The 17,427-nt window shown below is 54.5% G+C and overlaps 1 protein-coding gene across 3 annotated transcripts in view; it reads left to right on the top strand.

Moving 5' to 3' along the window:
- Positions 1-17,427, top strand: part of LOC132394427 (collagen alpha-1(IV) chain-like) — a 133,675-nt gene that overhangs the window by 40,188 nt on the left and 76,060 nt on the right. The gene's annotated exons all lie outside the window — the stretch shown is intronic.

The following is a 17,427-nucleotide window of genomic DNA, read 5'->3' as shown; positions in this document are numbered from 1 at the left end:
TTGAAGCTGACACCGGGTCAGTGGCACAAAAGGAAAGGGAATTGTTGATATGTGGTTGAGACTGGAAGGTCGGGTTCTGCACCTTTTCCCTTGTGAACATCATGCACATATAACCATATAACAATTACAGCACAGTAACAGGCAATCTCAGCCCTTCTAGTCCGTGCCAAACGCTTACTCTCACCTAGTCCCACCGACCTGCACTCTGCCCATAACCCTCCATTCCTTTCCTGTCAATTTACCTATCCAATTTTATTTTAAATGACAATATTGAACCCGTCTCTACCACTTCTACTGGAAGCTCATTCCACACAGCTACCACTCTGAGTAAAGAAGTTCCCCCTCGTGTTACCCTTAAACTTTTGCCCCCAACTCTCAACTCATGTCTTCTTGTTTGAATCTCCCCTACTCTCAACGGACAAAGCTATCCAAGTCAACTCTATCTATCCCCTCATAATTTTAAATACCTCTATCAAGTCCCCCCTCAAACTTCTACACTCCAAAGATTAAAGACCTAACTTGTTCAACCTTTCTCTGTAACTTAGGTGCTGAAACCCAGGTAATGTTCTAGTAAATCTCCTCTGTACTCTCTCTATTTTGTTGACATCTTTCCTATAATTCGGTGACCAGAACTGTACACAATACACCAAATTTGGCCTCACCAATGCCTTGTACAATTTTAACATTACATCCCAACTCCTATACTCAATGCTCGCATTTATAAAGGCCAGCATACCAAAATCTTTCTTCACCACACTATCCACATGAGACTCCACCTTCAGGGAACTATGCATCATTATTCCTAGATAGATCACTCTGTTCCCTCATGAATGATTCATGCTTAGAGGCAAGGTGCATGATAGAGATGTTTTGCATTGATGTTGTCTTTGAGGAAAGCTCGATGGTCCATAGAAAAGTGCTAAGTGGAGTTTAATCCATAGACCCATTAAATGGGGAATTATTAAATGGGTTAAAGGAACATAAAGACCTCCAACTCAGCAGAATGGGTTAATAATTGATCGTGGATGTTAGAACCAGAGGTTATGCTGAAACTTCAGTCAGAAACATAGGTGACACTTTTAGCACTATGGACAGTTCTGGTCACATCACAGAGTAGCTTTATAAAGATGTTACCAGGATTGGTAAATTGAAGCTACAGAGAAAGGTTGGTAGCACAAAATGCTGGAGGAACTCAGCAGGCCAGGCAACATCTATGGAAGAGTCCTGTTGACATTTCGGGCCAAGGCCCGTCATCAGGACTGGAGAGAAAAAAGATGAGGAGTCAGAGTAAGAAGGTGGGGGAAGGGGAGATCACCTCCCTCTTTTCTTTCTTCCATAGCCTCCTATCAGATACCCCTTCTCCAGCCCTGTATCTCTTTCATCAATCAACTTCCCAGCTCTTTAGTCCACCTCTCCCCTCCCGGTTTCACCTGTCACCTTCCTCCCTTTACCCCTCCTGCTAACTCTGACTCCTCATCTTTGTTCTCCAGCCCTGAAAAGGTCTTGGCCCGAAAGTCGACTGCACTTTTTCCCATCGATGCCTCCTGACCTGCTAGGTCCCTCCAGCATTTTGAGTGTGTTGCTTGGATTTCCAGCATCTCTCATTTGGCGATGCTTGAGTTACTTTGTTGAGAGAAAATAAAACGAAGTTAACTGAGAGAAGTCCATGATGTACCTTGATAGAATAAATAGCAATTTTATTTTAGCAAAACTGTTAAAAACCAGGAAGGGTGATGAGGGAATGATAGCCTCCCCAAAGGCTGTTGGGGGTCGGGGACGTACCCTGCAATGGGCGAATTAATGTCCCTGAATGTTCGATGAGGTTCAGGCCTCCAGAGAGGTGGGATTAGTCCAGATGACATGTTACACTGGGATAATGATGGTGGGGTGTAAGTTCTATGGGCAGCAGTTTAGGAACAGGATCGGATAATTAGCTTGCACCTTAGAAATGCACTGGAGGACCAGACGGGATTCTGTGCCTCAGAAGGAGGTGGGTGCTCACAAGGGGGATTCGGGAATTTAGGTCCCGGGCAGCTGAAGGTGAACCACTGAAAAGGCCCAAGCTTAGATCCTGGAGGGTTGTTGGGCTGGAGGAGGGAGGACATAGAGATATTGGGCGGCACGGTAGCATAGTGGTTAGCACAGTACTGGGCACCGGTTCAACTCTGGCCTCTGCCTGTAAGGAGTTTGTACCTTCTCCCCATGACTGCGAGGGTTTCCTCCCACGGTTCAAAGACTGTACTGGTTGGTAGGTTCACTGGTCATTGTAAATTGTCCTTGGGATTAAATTGCTGGGCGGAACGGATCGGAGGGTCAGAGGGGCCTGTTCCGCGCTGTGCCTCAATAAAACAAGAACAAAAAAAATGTCTGAAAGAGGGTCACGTGGTCGAACCAGGGTGGGGTGAAAGGGGAGGGGGAAGACAATGGGTAATCAGGACCCGGTACAGGGTAGGACAGTGGGTAGCGTTGTACAGTTTTCAGAGAGAGCCGTAGGCAACTGGATAGTCCGGGACTAACCCGCCTTCCACTCCCGAGTGATATTCAGAATACAAGTGGGCTCAGTAGGGCAGGGAGCGTCTGTGGAGAGGAGTTCGTTGCCACCCCGTCGAAGGCGCTGAGTGTCTCCTTGTTCCAGGAGTTGTGGGAAACACTGGGCGAGTGATTTATATTTTCCAGAGCCCTTGTTGCCATGTTTGTCTGGGAAGTTGACTGCGTGATCACTAATGGATCAGGCACCAACAGAACATTCCTGCCTTCAGGAACGTCCGGCTAATGGAATGCAGTGAGACAGATAAGGAGTTCCTTTGGTAGATGAAAGGACTGCAGCATTAAACGTGGAGCCACTTAAAGTTTAGCTTCGATGCCAGATGGTGCTTCAGTATAAGCCAGGTCAGGACTCCCTGACACTGCACGCTGAACCGAGCCCTTTCTCAGCCAAGCTGGAGCTGCACGAGTCCGCTGCCAGATGACAGCCAACATAGGAGAAACACTCAGCAGGTCAGGCAGCATCTGCGAAGAGAGGAAGAGTTGGTGCGTCAGGCCTGAACAGTTCATATTCTCTCAAAGGGGGGTAGGGTCTACAAGGTGGCGTGCGGGTGCGCGTTGATGTTCTTACCGAACAAATGTCATAGTTTGGGAACTGGAGAGAGAAGTGGGGAAAGGGCAGAGGCCGCTAAGCACATCACAGATGGAAAGAAGGGGAGTTTGGAGGTTGGTTTGGAGCAGGAACAGCGTCACGGTGGCTGGTCGGAGTAGTCGGTGGGTGTTCCGCTTGTGAGAATATCTCTTCCCTCTGGCGGGAGGTTTTGGAACATGGGGGGAGGAATTAAAAACTAAATGTTCGGTGATTCGGGGAACGGGTGGTGTGGAATGTCTCTCTCAGATCAGGAGAGTGGGAGCTATGAACTCTTCTCCCACACAAACCGGGGTCCAGATTGAATCAGTGGATGGGGAGAAAGATGGAATATTCTAGAACGGCAGGCTGAGCCCAGAGCCCGATCTAAGGGCGGGTCATCCCTTCACAAGAGAGATGAGGAAGTGTTTCTTTAGCCAAAGGGTGGCGAGTCTGTGGAATTCACTGCCACAGACGGCTGTGGAGATAAAACCACTGGGTGTATTTAAAGCGGATGTTGTTCGGTGGGTTCTTGATGGGTAAGGACATGGAGTTACGAGAGGAGCGGGGTGAGGTTGAGAGGGATAATGATGGAACGGCGGGGAAGACTCAGTGAGCCAAATGGCCCAATTCTGCCCCGATGTCTTATAGCTTGGGGGCTCTGAATGAGTGCCTGGCAGTGAGAGGTGCAGAGACCCGCGGTCGGGGAACAGCACCGGCCCGGACAGATTGAAGGCTGGGCCCCGGCGGTGTGACCTTGGTCCCGCTTCAGACGTGTTTGTTACAGATGACTTTCCTCGGTCTCATACGCTTGACAGCTTAATTCTGTGTCGGATGCATGTGACATCTGTTCGTTACTTATTTGAGAGCGGCTCTCATTAAGATTCGCTCCGGTGTTCGAGTTCCTCCCAGAAACGGGCCTCTTCTTCCTCGGGGACCGAAGCCATCCAGCGTGATCGGATTCCCTGGCTCAAGCCTTCCCGCTCACACCTGTCTCAGTGTGTTGCAAGGTTCGGGCGTTGCTGGCAACGCGGAGGTTCCGAGTTACACTCGGTCACAATTCAGTGAAAACAACTGAAACACCGGCGGTCTCATTCAGTGTCCCGAGGAAGGGTCCCGGCTCGAAACGTCCATTGTTCATAGTCGCCGCTTGACCTGCTGATTTCCTCCATCATTTTGTTGATGTATCTGCAACAGACACCTAAAGGTATCTTCTGCCCAGGGGCCCATCCCGGGAGCTTCGCCCAGTGCTGAGCCATGAGACGGTCACAGGGTGACCACAGGGGAGGTGGCCAAAGGGTGTGAGGGGTGACGCACCTCGGGCAGCTGAAGAGATGTTTCTAGATGGTGAGATTGTAAAATGGTGATATTTGAAAGGCGAAGCTTTCTTGCATATAGGTGAACCCTGTCTTTGAAAGCTGGTCGGGAGCTGTCCTAGTCCCCGAGTTTCACTAATTCAGCGTTTTATCGCTTACTTTGAGGTCCGCATTCACTGCCCTTTCCCCGTCCTCTTTACAGCCCCAGTATCGCCCAATCTGTACATTGCTGGTGGCATCGAGTCAACACTTGCACTGTGACATTCAGTAAATACTTCCCATTGCAACACGAGGGAGCGCCACACTGTTGGCCGGACCGTAGTGAGGGAGCGTCACATCAGCAGCTGGGGTCGTACTGTTCGATAGAACCGGAACACGCCACCTCCCACACCTCCTTCATTGAAACAAATTACTTGCCCGTTAACAGGTTGGGAGGTGGGAGGTCTTGTGGCTGAGCGCACGCTGGGCTTTGCCCTCACCTCCCGCTGAGTGCTGATTGCCGGGGGGGGGGGGGTCGGTAGGACTGAAGCTGTGGGAGGGTAAGAGGGTGTGGATGAGGTGGGAGTGACTGGGGTGGGTAGGGCGAAGTGTAGGTGCGGCGGGACTGAGAGGGATCGAGGCGGGCCGGGGCTAACCTGGATGAGTGTGTCGAGGATGGACGTCAGCTGTGGCCTCGGCCTCGGCCTAAGCGGATATAGCAGAGATCACGACGTGAGAAGAGGGTGGGTTCATTGCGCAACGCACAGCTGAACAAAGCGGCCTTTTATCTGCCCTGAGGGAGCTTCGGCGCATCTGAAGCTCTCTGACGAAGACTAACGCCCTGTCCCCGCCTCGGCTGGACTGTTCCTTGGCTATTTTGTTTTGAGTTAGGCTGCTGATCTTATGGCGGGCACGAGGTTTTGAACTGTTTGCTTTTGGGCCGTGGGGACATCTGCTGAACTTCAGTAACCTCACGGACCAATCCCCAGCCTTCCTCTTCGCGAATCCTTTCCTCTGCTACTGGCTGGGTCTCGCCAGAGGAGCGATGATGGAGCTGGCCGAGACACAGAAATCCGCCGGTTGCCCGGTGAACGAATGTCTCGATGCTGATTGTTGTCGGTTTTGTTATTCCTGAACATTTAACTGAATAAAACTTTCCACAGCGACTGCCGTGTGATTTAAACCCAGTTCCGAGGGATCGTTGGTTCAACGGCAATTACATTATTTTACATCGGTTCCTTGTGGTTCCCCTGCAGAGTGGCCGCCGTGGTTTCCCATGAGAGCCACCGGGAGAGATGGTGCGTATCCCGCGACCCGGATCTGTTCCATTTCGCACACGTCCGTCCTCACCTACCACCCCACCAGCCTCCGCAGCCAGCACGCATTCCTCCGGAACTTCCGCCATCTCCAACGGGATCCCACCACCGAACACATCTTCCCCCCACCCCGACTTTCTGTTTACACGACTCCTTTATCCTTTCGTCCTTCCCCACTGATCTCCCTCCCGGCAAGCAGAACACGTGCTATACCTGCCCCCCCACCCCTCACTGTCATTCAGGGCCCCAAACAATTCTCCCAGGCGAGTCGACACTTCACCTGCGAGTCTTTCGGGGTTATCTGAAACATCCGGTGCTCCCGGTGTGGCCTCCTGTATATAGGTGAGACTCGACGTAGATAGGGAGACCGCTTCTGAGCTCCTACCCTTCCTCCGCCAGAAAAAGCGGGATCTCCCAGTGGCCACCCAGTCTAATTCTACTTTCCATTCTCATTCTGACGCGTCAGTCCTGGCCTCCCGCACTGTCGCGGTTGGAGGAGCAACACCTTATATTCCATCTGGGAAGCTCCAACCAGATGGGATGCACATGGATTTCTCGAACTTCCGGTAATGCCCTCCCCCCCCCCTCACCATTTCCCTCTCTCACCTCATCTCCTTAGCTGTTCATCACCTCCAACTGGTGCTCCTCCCCCTTGCCTTTCCTCCATGGCCTTCTGTCCTCTCCTATTAGATTCCCCTTCTCCAGCCCTTTTGCTCTTTCACCAATCGACTTCCCAACTCGGTACATCACCCGCCTCCCGTTTCACTATCACTAACTTCCTTGTATTTCCTCCCCCACCCCTCCCCGCAACTTCTTGCTCTGGATTGTCAACCCCCCCCCCCCCCACTCCCCGCCCTGATGAAGGCTCTCGGCGCGATACGGCGACTGTTTACTCGTTCCCATAGATGCTGCCTGGCCTGCTGAGTTCCTCCACCATTTTGTGTGCGTGGCCTGGACTTCCAGCACTGCAGATTGTCTGTGAGGCGCAGGAGACTGGGGATTGTGGTTGTGGTTCCCCCTGCATCCTGTGGGTTATTCCTGAGGGTTACTCATCTGGCGAGAAGACTATTGCGTGTTGGAGGTAGAGACTCTCACGGCGTTTAAACCCTCTTAGTGAGTGTGGGGATGAGTGGAGGGGGCTGCGTAGCAAGCGCTGTCAAATGGGATTAGTGGCGATGGTTTGGCCGAACGGCCTCTTTCCGGCTGTATGACTGACGTTGCAGTCAGTGTATACAGTCTGGGAGGTGTTTACCGCGTTTACAAATGGGAAGGAACTTCCTTCTATGCGGTGTATCTGAGGCATAAAATTATCAGGACTCGGTTCGTCTCGGGAGCTCCGGTTGGAAGATCTCGGGGGGGGGGGGGGGCACAAGATTGATGACCTCACCGATGGAAGACCACCGACTTCCGCCTCTCCACTAAGCAGATCACCCGCTATTTGCCTTTGTTACCTGGATCTCAGCCCAGCCCTCAGGAACCCAGTCTAGTGCCCGGCCCGGTGCCCAGGAACCCAGTCTAGTGCCCGGCCCAATACTCAGGAACCCAGTCTAGTGCCCGGCCCAATACTCAGGAACCCAGTCTAGTGCCCGGCCCGGTGCCCAGGAAACCAGTCTAGTGTCCGGCCCAGCCCTCAGGAGCCCAGTCTAGTGTCCGGCCCAGTACTCAGGAACCCCGTCAATTGCCCGGCCCAATACTCAGGAACCCAGTCTAGTGTCCGGCCCGGAGCTCAGGAACCCAGTCTAGTGCCCGGCCCGGTGCCCAGGAAACCAGTCTAGTGCCCGGCCCAGCCCTCAGGAGCCCAGTCTAGTGTCCGGCCCAGTGCCCAGGAACCCAGTCTAGTGCCCGGCCCAGCACTCAGGAACCCAGTCTAGTGCCCGGCCCGGTGCCCAGGAACCCAGTCTAGTGCCCGGCCCAGCACTCAGGAACCCAGTCTAGTGCCCGGCCCGGTGCCCAGGAACCCAGTCTAGTGCCCGGCCCAGCACTCAGGAACCCAGTCTAGTGCCCGGCCCGGTGCCCAGGAACCCAGTCTAGTGCCCGGCCCAGCCCTCAGGAGCCCAGTCTAGTGTCCGGCCCAGCCCTCAGGAACCCAGTCTAGTGCCCGGCACAGCACTCAGGAACCCACTCTAGTGCCCGGCCCAATACTCAGGAAACCAGTCTAGTGTCCGGCCCAGCCCTCAGGAGCCCAGTCTAGTGTCCGGCCCAGCCCTCAGGAACCCAGTCTAGTGCCCGGCCCGGTGCCCAGGAACCCAGTCTAGTGTCCGGCCCGATACTCAGGAGCCCAGTCTAGTGCCCGGCCCAGCCCTCAGGAACCCAGTCTAGTGCCCGGCCCGGTGCCCAGGAACCCAGTCTAGTGCCCGGCCCAGCACTCAGGAACCCAGTCTAGTGTCCGGCCCGGTGCCCAGGCACCCAGTCTAGTGTCCGGCCCGGTGCCCAGGAACCCAGTCTAGTGTCCGGCCCGATACTCAGGAGCCCAGTCTAGTGTCCGGCCCGGTGCCCAGGAACCCAGTCTAGTGTCCGGCCCGGTGCCCAGGAACCCAGTCTAGTGTCCGGCCCAGTGCCCAGGAACCCAGTCTAGTGCCCGGCCCAGCCCTCAGGAACCCAGTCTAGTGTCAGGCCCGGTGCCCAGGAACCCAGTCTAGTGTCCGGCCCAGTGCCCAGGAACCCAGTCTAGTGCCCGGCCCAGCACTCAGGAACCCAGTCTAGTGCCCGGCCCGGTGCCCAGGAACCCAGTCTAGTGCCCGGCCCGGTGCCCAGGAACCCAGTCTAGTGTCCGGCCCAGTGCCCAGGAACCCAGTCTAGTGCCCGGCCCAGCACTCAGGAACCCAGTCTAGTGTCCGGCCCAGCCCTCAGGAACCCAGTCTAGTGTCCGGCCCGGTGCCCAGGAACCCAGTCTAGTGTCCGGCCCAGTGCCCAGGATCCCAGTCTAGTGTCCGGCCCAGCCCTCAGCAACCCAGTCTAGTGCCCGGCCCAGTGCCCAGGAACCCAGTCTAGTGCCCGGCCCAGCACTCAGGAGCCCAGTCTAGTGCCCGGCCCAGCCCTCAGGAACCCAGTCTAGTGTCCGGCCCGGTGCCCAGGAACCCAGTCTAGTGCCCGGCCCAGCACTCAGGAACCCAGTCTAGTGTCCGGCCCGGTGCCCAGGAACCCAGTCTAGTGCCCGGCCCGGTGCCCAGGAACCCAGTCTAGTGCCCGGCCCGGTGCCCAGGAACCCAGTCTAGTGTCCGGCCCGGTGCCCAGGAACCCAGTCTAGTGCCCGGCCCAGCACTCAGGAACCCAGTCTAGTGTCCGGCCCAATACTCAGGAACCCAGTCTAGTGTCCGGCCCAGCACTCAGGAACCCAGTCTAGTGTCCGGCCCAGCCCTCAGGAACCCAGTCTAGTGCCCGGCCCAGCACTCAGGAACCCAGTCTAGTGCCCGGCCCGGTGCCCAGGAACCCAGTCTAGTGCCCGGCACAGCCCTCAGGAACCCAGTCTAGTTCCCGGCCCGGTGCCCAGGAACCCAGTCTAGTGCCCGGCCCGGTGCTCAGGAACCCAGTCTAGTGCCCGGCCCAATACTCAGGAACCCAGTCTAGTGCCCGGCCCAGCACTCAGGAGCCCAGTCTAGTGTCCGGCCCGGTGCCCAGGAACCCAGTCTAGTGTCCGGCCCGGTGCCCAGGAACCCAGTCTAGTGCCCGGCCCAATACTCAGGAGCCCAGTCTAGTGCCCGGTCCAATACTCAGGAACCCAGTCTAGTGCCCGGCACAGAACTCAGGAACCCAGTCTAGTGCCCGGCCCAATACTCAGGAACCCAGTCTAGTGCCCGGCCCAGCACTCAGGAGCCCAGTCTAGTGCCCGGCCCAGCACTCAGGAGCCCAGTCTAGTGCCCGGCCCAATACTCAGGAACCCAGTCTAGTGCCCGGCCCGGTGCCCAGGAACCCAGTCTAGTGCCCGGCCCAATTCTCAGGAACCCAGTCTAGTGCCCGGCCCAGCACTCAGGAACCCAGTCTAGTGCCCGGCCCAGCATTCAGGAACCCAGTCTAGTGTCCGGCCCAGTACTCAGGAACCCCGTCAATTGCCCGGCCCAATACTCAGGAACCCAGTCTAGTGTCCGGCCCGGAGCTCAGAAACCCAGTCTAGTGCCCGGCCCAATACTCAGGAGCCCAGTCTAGTGTCCGGCCCGGAGCTCAGGAACCCAGTCTAGTGCCCGGCACAGCACTCAAGAGCCCAGTCTAGTGCCCGGCACAGCACTCAGGAGCCCAGTCTAGTGTCCGGCCCAATACTCAGGAACCCAGTCTAGTGCTCGGCCCAGCACTCAGGAGCCCAGTCTAGTGTCCGGCCCAATACTCAGGAACCCAGTCTAGTGTCCGGCCCAGCACTCAGGAACCCCGTCAAGTGCCCGGCCCAATACTCAGGAACCCAGTCTAGTGTCCGGCCCGGAGCTCAGGAACCCAGTCTAGTGCCCGGCCCAATACTCAGGAGCTCAGTCTAGTGTCCGGCCCGGAGCTCAGGAACCCAGTCTAGTGCCCGGCACAGCACTCAAGAGCCCCGTCAAGTGCCCGGCCCAATACTCAGGAACCCAGTCTAGTGTCCGGCCCGGAGCTCAGGAACCCAGTCTAGTGCCTGGCCCAATACTCAGGAACCCAGTCTAGTGCCCGGCACAGAACTCAGGAGCCCAGTCTAGTGTCCGGCCCAATACTCAGGAACCCAGTCTAGTGTCCGGCCCAGCACTCAGGAACCCCGTCAAGTGCCCGGCCCAATACTCAGGAACCCAGTCTAGTGTCCGGCCCGGTGCTCAGGAACCCAGTCTAGTACCCGGCCCGGAGCTCAGGAACCCAGTCTAGTGCCCGGTCCAATACTCAGGAACCCAGTCTAGTGCCCGGCACAGCACTCAGGAACCCAGTCTAGTGCCCGGCCCGGAGCTCAGGAGCCCAGAATAGTGCCCGGCCCGGTGCTCAGGAACCCACTCTAGTGCCCGGCCCGGCCCTCAGGAACCCACTCTAGTGCCCGGCCCAGCCCTCAGGAACCCACTCTAGTGCCCGGCCCGGCCCTCAGGAACCCACTCTAGTGCCCGGCCCAGCCTATCGAATCACTGATCCGACGTGTGCGCACCTACCTACCCCCACCCCTCACCCCGGTAAACATGTGCTCCTTCAGATCTCTGGTCATAGTTAATGACATACACCGTCAAATCTCTGACGTTGACGTCCCTTCCAACGTGCTTCCCTCAATATTGCTGCTCCCTCCCCGATCCTCTTCTCCCTCGCTCCCCTTCACAACTCCGTGCTCCACCCCAGTTCCCGCACCTCCTTGTCCCAGCAGCCCCGCTCACGGCTGGATCCCGGCTTTATTCTTGGTGAACCGTCTAAACGTGATGAGAAAGACCTCCATGTTCCTCCACCGAGCTGCTGATAGTTCGCCAGGGCAGGTTTCTTCCATCAGCTTTTGTTCAGGATTGTTTGTGAGTCTCGGTGAAGGGGCAGGTTGAAATGTCAGGACCAGCCATGCGCAATTGTCCGATCAAACACCAGCAGGTAGACATTTAAATTTTCTTTTGTTGGGAATTTGCCAAGCTCCCGTGCCCGGAAGCAGCGCTCGGCCCTGTCTGACCCGGAGTTAGCCTCGGCCGGCGGTACCTGTACGGTACGGAAGGAAAGCCGCTCTGTTAGAGATGCCCTCCTCTGGAGCAGAACCTTGCTCTCCCGCTCGGCGGATGCCGACGTGTAGAGAACGGCACTCCTTCAATATTCTCCTCATCTGGTTCCTTCACGGATTCAGGGGACAGGAGCGGCCACTCGGCTCCTCGAGCCTGTCCCGCTCTTTTGATCCCTATCTGAACTCTGGATCCTTAAACCCAATGCAAACCGACCCAGGGAGTGATGGAAAGACTCTAGCGGGGCGCGGATGCGGTAATCCTGAAAGAATCTGAGCCAGATTGGCTTGCACCCCAACGTCAGGAGATGCTTGAGGATTCTTGAACCGAGAGCTTCCGCGGGCCATAAAACACGGGGAGATTTATGAAGACACTTGAAGACCCGCTTAATACCAGCCAACTGCTGTAAATAATGTTCTGTAAACATTTCTCTCAGAACTAACTTGCGTCTACCTTTCCTCCGGTGAAGTGCTAGTCGGTAAACGTGGGGAGTGAGATTGTACTGGTCGATAGCGTCTGGCCACCGCCTGGTGCTGCGGGGGAGGGGGGGTCCGAGCAGCGGGGCACAATGTCCATTCATGAGAGACGGGTTTAGGGGGTATGAAAAGAGGAGAAAGATGGCAGAGATGGAGACTGTGGAATGGAGCAGTGATCTTCCCGAGGAGATACTTGGAGAAGGGTCGGTCTGTTGGATAGGGGGTCCCAGAGATGAAGACGGGGGGGGGGGGGAGGAGGAGGGGAATAATGATAACGCAAGAAAGGGCAGCATCTTGTTTAATTAATTTATTAGTTAATCCCTCAATTGACCCTAACTTATCACGGAGCAATTAATCCACCCGGTAGGTCTTTGGGAGGAAACCAGAGGACCCAGAGAATACCCACGCATTCCATGGGAAGGGGGAAGAGTGTAGAGAGACTCCTTACAGAACGGCGCCGGAATTGAGCCCTGAACTCAGGAAGTGCCCCGACATGTAACAGCGCTAACTGTTACGCCACGGCGTCCACGAAGGAGCGGCTTTAGAAATCTTGCTATCCCTTGGTCAGGAGACACATGATGCTGGAATCTAGAACAACAAACGGTCCGCTGGGGTACCTCAGCGAGTCAGACGCACATGTAAAGGGAATTGGGCAGTTCAGGCTTCCGCCCCTTTTCCTTTCTATTCCCGGTCCTGAGATGAAAACAGTGTATTCCCCTCCATGGATGCTGCCTGACTTGCGGAGCCCCTCCAACATTTTGTGTGCGTTATGCAAGATTCTCGTCATCTGCAGAATATCTCGTGTTAACGAAGTGGGCAGTTGACGTTTTTTAGGTCGTCTGTCCAGCAGAAGGGTTTCAACCCGAAACGTCGACTACCCACTTCCCTCCTCAGATGCTGCCTGACCGGCCGAGTCCTCCCGCATTTTGCTTGAACGGGGGTCCCCGTGACTCCGATTTCCGTGGACCTGGGACAGACGGGCACCACCCATCCCAGTTTCTGTCGGTGCGCCTGGAGTTTCAGAAACCGCTGAAGATACAATGGCAAAAGGGCGGCCAAGCGTTCGGAAACTCCACGTGTGCCAGCGCCAAGTCGGACTGTCCTTTCTCCCAATACCTTACATCCAAGTGGGAAGGGAATTATGGATACATGCCCTTCGGCCCAACCAGTCCATGCTGACCATTGCTTGTTTCTCAATACTTCAGTGGGTCAATTTACTTTCAGAAATTGTATACAAAATACAACCTGAAATTCTAGTTCTTCGCAGACGCCCACCAAAACAGAAGAGTACCCCAAAGAATAAGTGACAGTAAGGATGTTAGAACCCCCTTGCATCGCCCCTCCTCTTCCCTTCTTAACCAGCAAAAAGCATCAGCACCCACCGCCCACCGAGCAAAGCCCCAACTGACCATTACCGGACAGTTGTCAGGGAACTGGTCACAGCGATAACTGCCACACCGGCGGGGGGGGGGGCGGAAATAGAGCGGCCGAGGGACACTCACGCCCAGACCCGTGGTGGTGGGGGTTGGCGTGCAATGATCTCGCTGCGTACGGGTGGTTCCACGCGCGTTTTTTTCTGGAACAACTTCTTTCCACGTCTCGAGTCCTTTACACCTCAAGTTAAAGCAGCGCGGGTTCGTGCAGGGGGTCAGGACTTAGCGGCTGCTATTCACTACCTCCGACAATGGAATTACGCAAGGTCCCGGCGGCTGAAAAGGACTTGGGAATTTTTGGGACAAGACCAGAGAGGGTGAAGAGAAAGGCTGCTTTATGTACGAAGTGACATTAACGGACTTGTTACTGGATGCCTGATTTTGTGCGGTGGAGAGTGAAGAAGAGTTTTATTTTAAGAGGTCAGGGATATTGTCTGTTTGGAGATAAGCTTTAGGAAGGAATTTAAAGGGGGCGCCGTGGCTGTGCCAGCAGGTCTGAGAATAGAGTAAGAGCGCGTCTGTCCCATGGGTGGGGAACTGAAGCGAATCCTTGCGTCGTGGGTCTGCTGATGGAAGTGATTTCTTTAAATCAGATACGGAAGAACAAACTCCGGCGTAAACGAAACTGCCAGTCAGGGCAGAGTCTTGCCTCAGGAGCGCGAATGATCCCTCTACCCCCCCCCCCACCCACATCACGCCCCTTGCCCGGGGGGCAGTCGGAATAGGGAACTACCACCACCACTACCACACAAGACTCTGCTGAGATCAAGGGTCAGTTGGAAGTTTAAAAGTGAAGGTGATAGACTGGACGAATCGAAGGGCGTTTCTCTGCCGTCGCGTCCAGCGAATATGACTTGCTTTGGGTGTAACGACTGGCGGAAGATAGAGGTCTGGTAACAGACCGGTCTTTCTAGGGGGCGAACGGCCTGTTCCTGTGTAAATCAATCGTTGAAAGAGTGGTGAATGGGAAAAAAAAATCCCTTTCCTTCCCGGCTTTTCCTGATTCCCATTTCAGCTGACTTCCTGCTCTTGTTCGGCGCTAGTTTCATTACGACTTTGAATCTCCGAAGCGCCCATACATCCTGTTGTGTACATCAGCCCGTCTGGAATTGTTGGCCGGACGTTCACCCCTGAGTGTTTTTTTCTTCTCTTAAAGCCCCTGTCACTTTGGCGTGTGGCTGCTGGTGGCGGGGTGGGGGGGGGGGGGGGTAGTGGTAGGGTCAGTGTCAGGTAAAGCTCCCAACCAGGACAGAGATACCCATCTCCGCTGGCTGACGACCAGAGTCTAGGACGTGTTCAGTGGTGTCGACGTGCCGGTCGGGGCTGATTTTTCCAACAAAAAAAAAGTGATTAACATTCTGTTGAGCGTGAGATGTTTGAGCAAAGCCGGAATTGGACCTGGCTTTCGTATCACATCACATCTCGCACCTTCTCCCTGCGTCACACGGCCCTTCGGCCCCGCACCTCCGACTGGTCGGTCTCGCCAGGGCTGGGACTGGTGTCCAGAGGGCGTTGCTGAATACAGGCCAGAAACAGCGAGGAGGGAAGCGGGCGGAAGTCGTCTTCATCACGACGCCCAGTTTGTACATAGCAAGCTCCCACAAGATGAAGATAATCAGGGTTGTGAGCTTTGTGACGCGAGCTGGAGAGATCGAGTTGTACTTTGATAATATTTTTTTTTACTTTGAACTTGCAAGGAGAGACTGGCTAGGCTGGGATCATAAACACCAGGAGGTCTGCAGATACTGGAGATCCAGGGCAACATACACAAAATGCGGGGCGGGGGCCTGAAAAAGGGTCTCTGCCCGAAACGTCGACTGTTCACCTCCATAGACGCTGCCTGACCTGCTGAGTTCCTCCAGCATTTTGTGTGACTAAGCTGAGGTTGTGTACCCTGGAGCGGAGGCTGGGGCGTGACCTTATAACATTATGAGGGGCATAGACAGGTGTTTGGTCACAGTTTTTTCCCCAGGGCGGGACTAGCGGTGAGAGGGGGAAAAAGGGACTCGAGGGGCGCTTTTAGAGGGTGATGCGGGTAATGAACGAGGTGCCAGGGAAATGGTAGTGGGGGGGGGGGGCGGAATGCAATTCACAACATTCAAAAAGGCACTTGGACAGGTACATGGGTCGGAGAGCTTTGTAGGGATATGGACTAAACCCAGGACGCTCAGGAACGCTCGTTGGTCGGCACGGACCCGCTGGGCCGAAGGGCCTGTTTCTGTGCTGTGTAACTGCTTCTGTGAATTTCGTCTCCTCCTGGGATCTGTATTCAGCCTCCAGCTGAGGGTCAGCCCTGAATAGTGCGATATCTACTGAGGGAAATCAATCAAATGATTTGGCCCTATCACTGTATATTTTTGTGGGATCTTTCAGTGCATATATTGACTGTTCCACTTCGCTGGGTTCAGTTTATTTTCTACCTGTTCTTTTCCTGATCTTCGGCTGGGGCCGTTGTATTCAGAGATGTGTGTGAACTCTGGGCCGCGTTTCCATCAGGTGAGCCCAGGGGTTTACTCCAGGCCCGAGCTCCTGCTGGTTTCAGGTCTAAGATTTTGGCGAGTCCGTGCCTCACGGCGCATCGAGGCGGGCTCAGTGTTACACGGCTCTCTGCTGCCCTCTGTTGCAAAGCCCGGCATTCACAACCGGGTATACACCCATCCGCGTACACACAGGTACACCAGCTACACCACAGACAGACACACACACGCACACACACAACAGGTAGGCAGTCTGAAATGTAGAAACAGTCATGGAATTGTAGAGCACAGAAAAAGGCCCATGGTCTCATTATGTCCACACTAAACATTTTAACCCTCCCCCCCCCCACCCACCCAGCACATCCCATTTGCTGCATTAGGTGCCACAATATTAAGGACATCGCACTGTCAGTAGTGTTGTCTTTTAGATTAAGAATGCTACTAACCACTTGCTATGTAAAATCTTGCCACTCAGATCCTTTTAAAACTCCAACTCATGTTAAACCTCTGCCCTTTTGTTTTTGGAACACCTATCATGGGAAATTTGACTCTATCTACACCATTTATGCCCTTAGAATTTTATATGTCTCTGTAAGGTCACCTCTCAGACTCCAGCACTTCAGAGAAAATAACACCGATCTATTCGGTTTCTTCCCACAGTCAAAGTCTCCAGCCTCATCCATCCTTTCTGCAGTGCGGAGAGCACGTACCCTTCCCACGGACAGATCCAGAGGTCACTGGCACTGTGATGCAGTAGCTTCACCAGCTACACCACTGTGTCACCCGAGACTGACTTGCCAAATCTTTTCCAGGAAGGATTTGTACAGTGAATCTCAGCTAGCTAATTTCCTTAAGCTGCGCAGAGCTGGGATAGTGACTGGGAGGAAGTGTGCACAATTTGATATAAATTCAGAATCACACTAGGATGTTTACACTGATATTTCAATGTGTATCCATGGGATTCCACCCAACTCTTGACCTGGTCTTCCTGTTTTTAAAGAAAGTGTTATTTTTTATCTGCTTGGACTATTTTTCTTGACCTCTAGTGTTTGTTGAACAGTACAGATCTTAACTTACTCTTTTGGAAAGAACAAGAAGTTTGTGGGTTTGGAATATTTGACTTTAATTCCTCAGATTCAGTAGACGAGAAACAACAAATGAAAGTGGGGGGTGAGGGAGAGAGTGAGAGAGAGAGGCAGACAGACAGAGAGACAGGGATATAAGGGAGACACAGAGAGGCAGAGAACATTTGGGAAGAAAGATAGAAAGAGAGAGAACATGGGTGGGGAGAGATGGAAAGAGGGGGAGAAGAGGAATGGACATACAGGTCTAGCTGATAGAGGGCAGAGCTCTCTGCACCAGAGAGAAAGGTTCGATTTTGACCTTGACATCCACCAGCGTGGAGTCTGCACAATCTCCCTGTGACCTCAAGGTTTCCCAAGATTACCACCCACATCCCAAAGACACTTAAGGCCAATGCAGATGCTGCAAATATGAATTTTTTTTAAAACGCAGACAATGCTGGGAAACCTCAGGAAGTCAATCTGCATTTGTGGGAAGAGGAAGCTTTAACAGCTGTGGTCACGGGCAAGACGGTTGATCATTGAGAATTGCCCCTAGTGAATATGTGGTGGGGGGGGTAGGATGGGTAGAGCTGATGGGGGTGTGGGGAGAATAGGACTGATGTAGGGAGA

The sequence above is a fragment of the Hypanus sabinus genome, chromosome 5 (assembly GCF_030144855.1).
Source record: "Hypanus sabinus isolate sHypSab1 chromosome 5, sHypSab1.hap1, whole genome shotgun sequence".
NCBI classification, from domain to species: Eukaryota; Metazoa; Chordata; class Chondrichthyes; order Myliobatiformes; family Dasyatidae; genus Hypanus; species Hypanus sabinus.
Note: the sequence above shows the minus strand (reverse complement) of the source record. Positions and strands in the feature narration are given on the sequence as shown.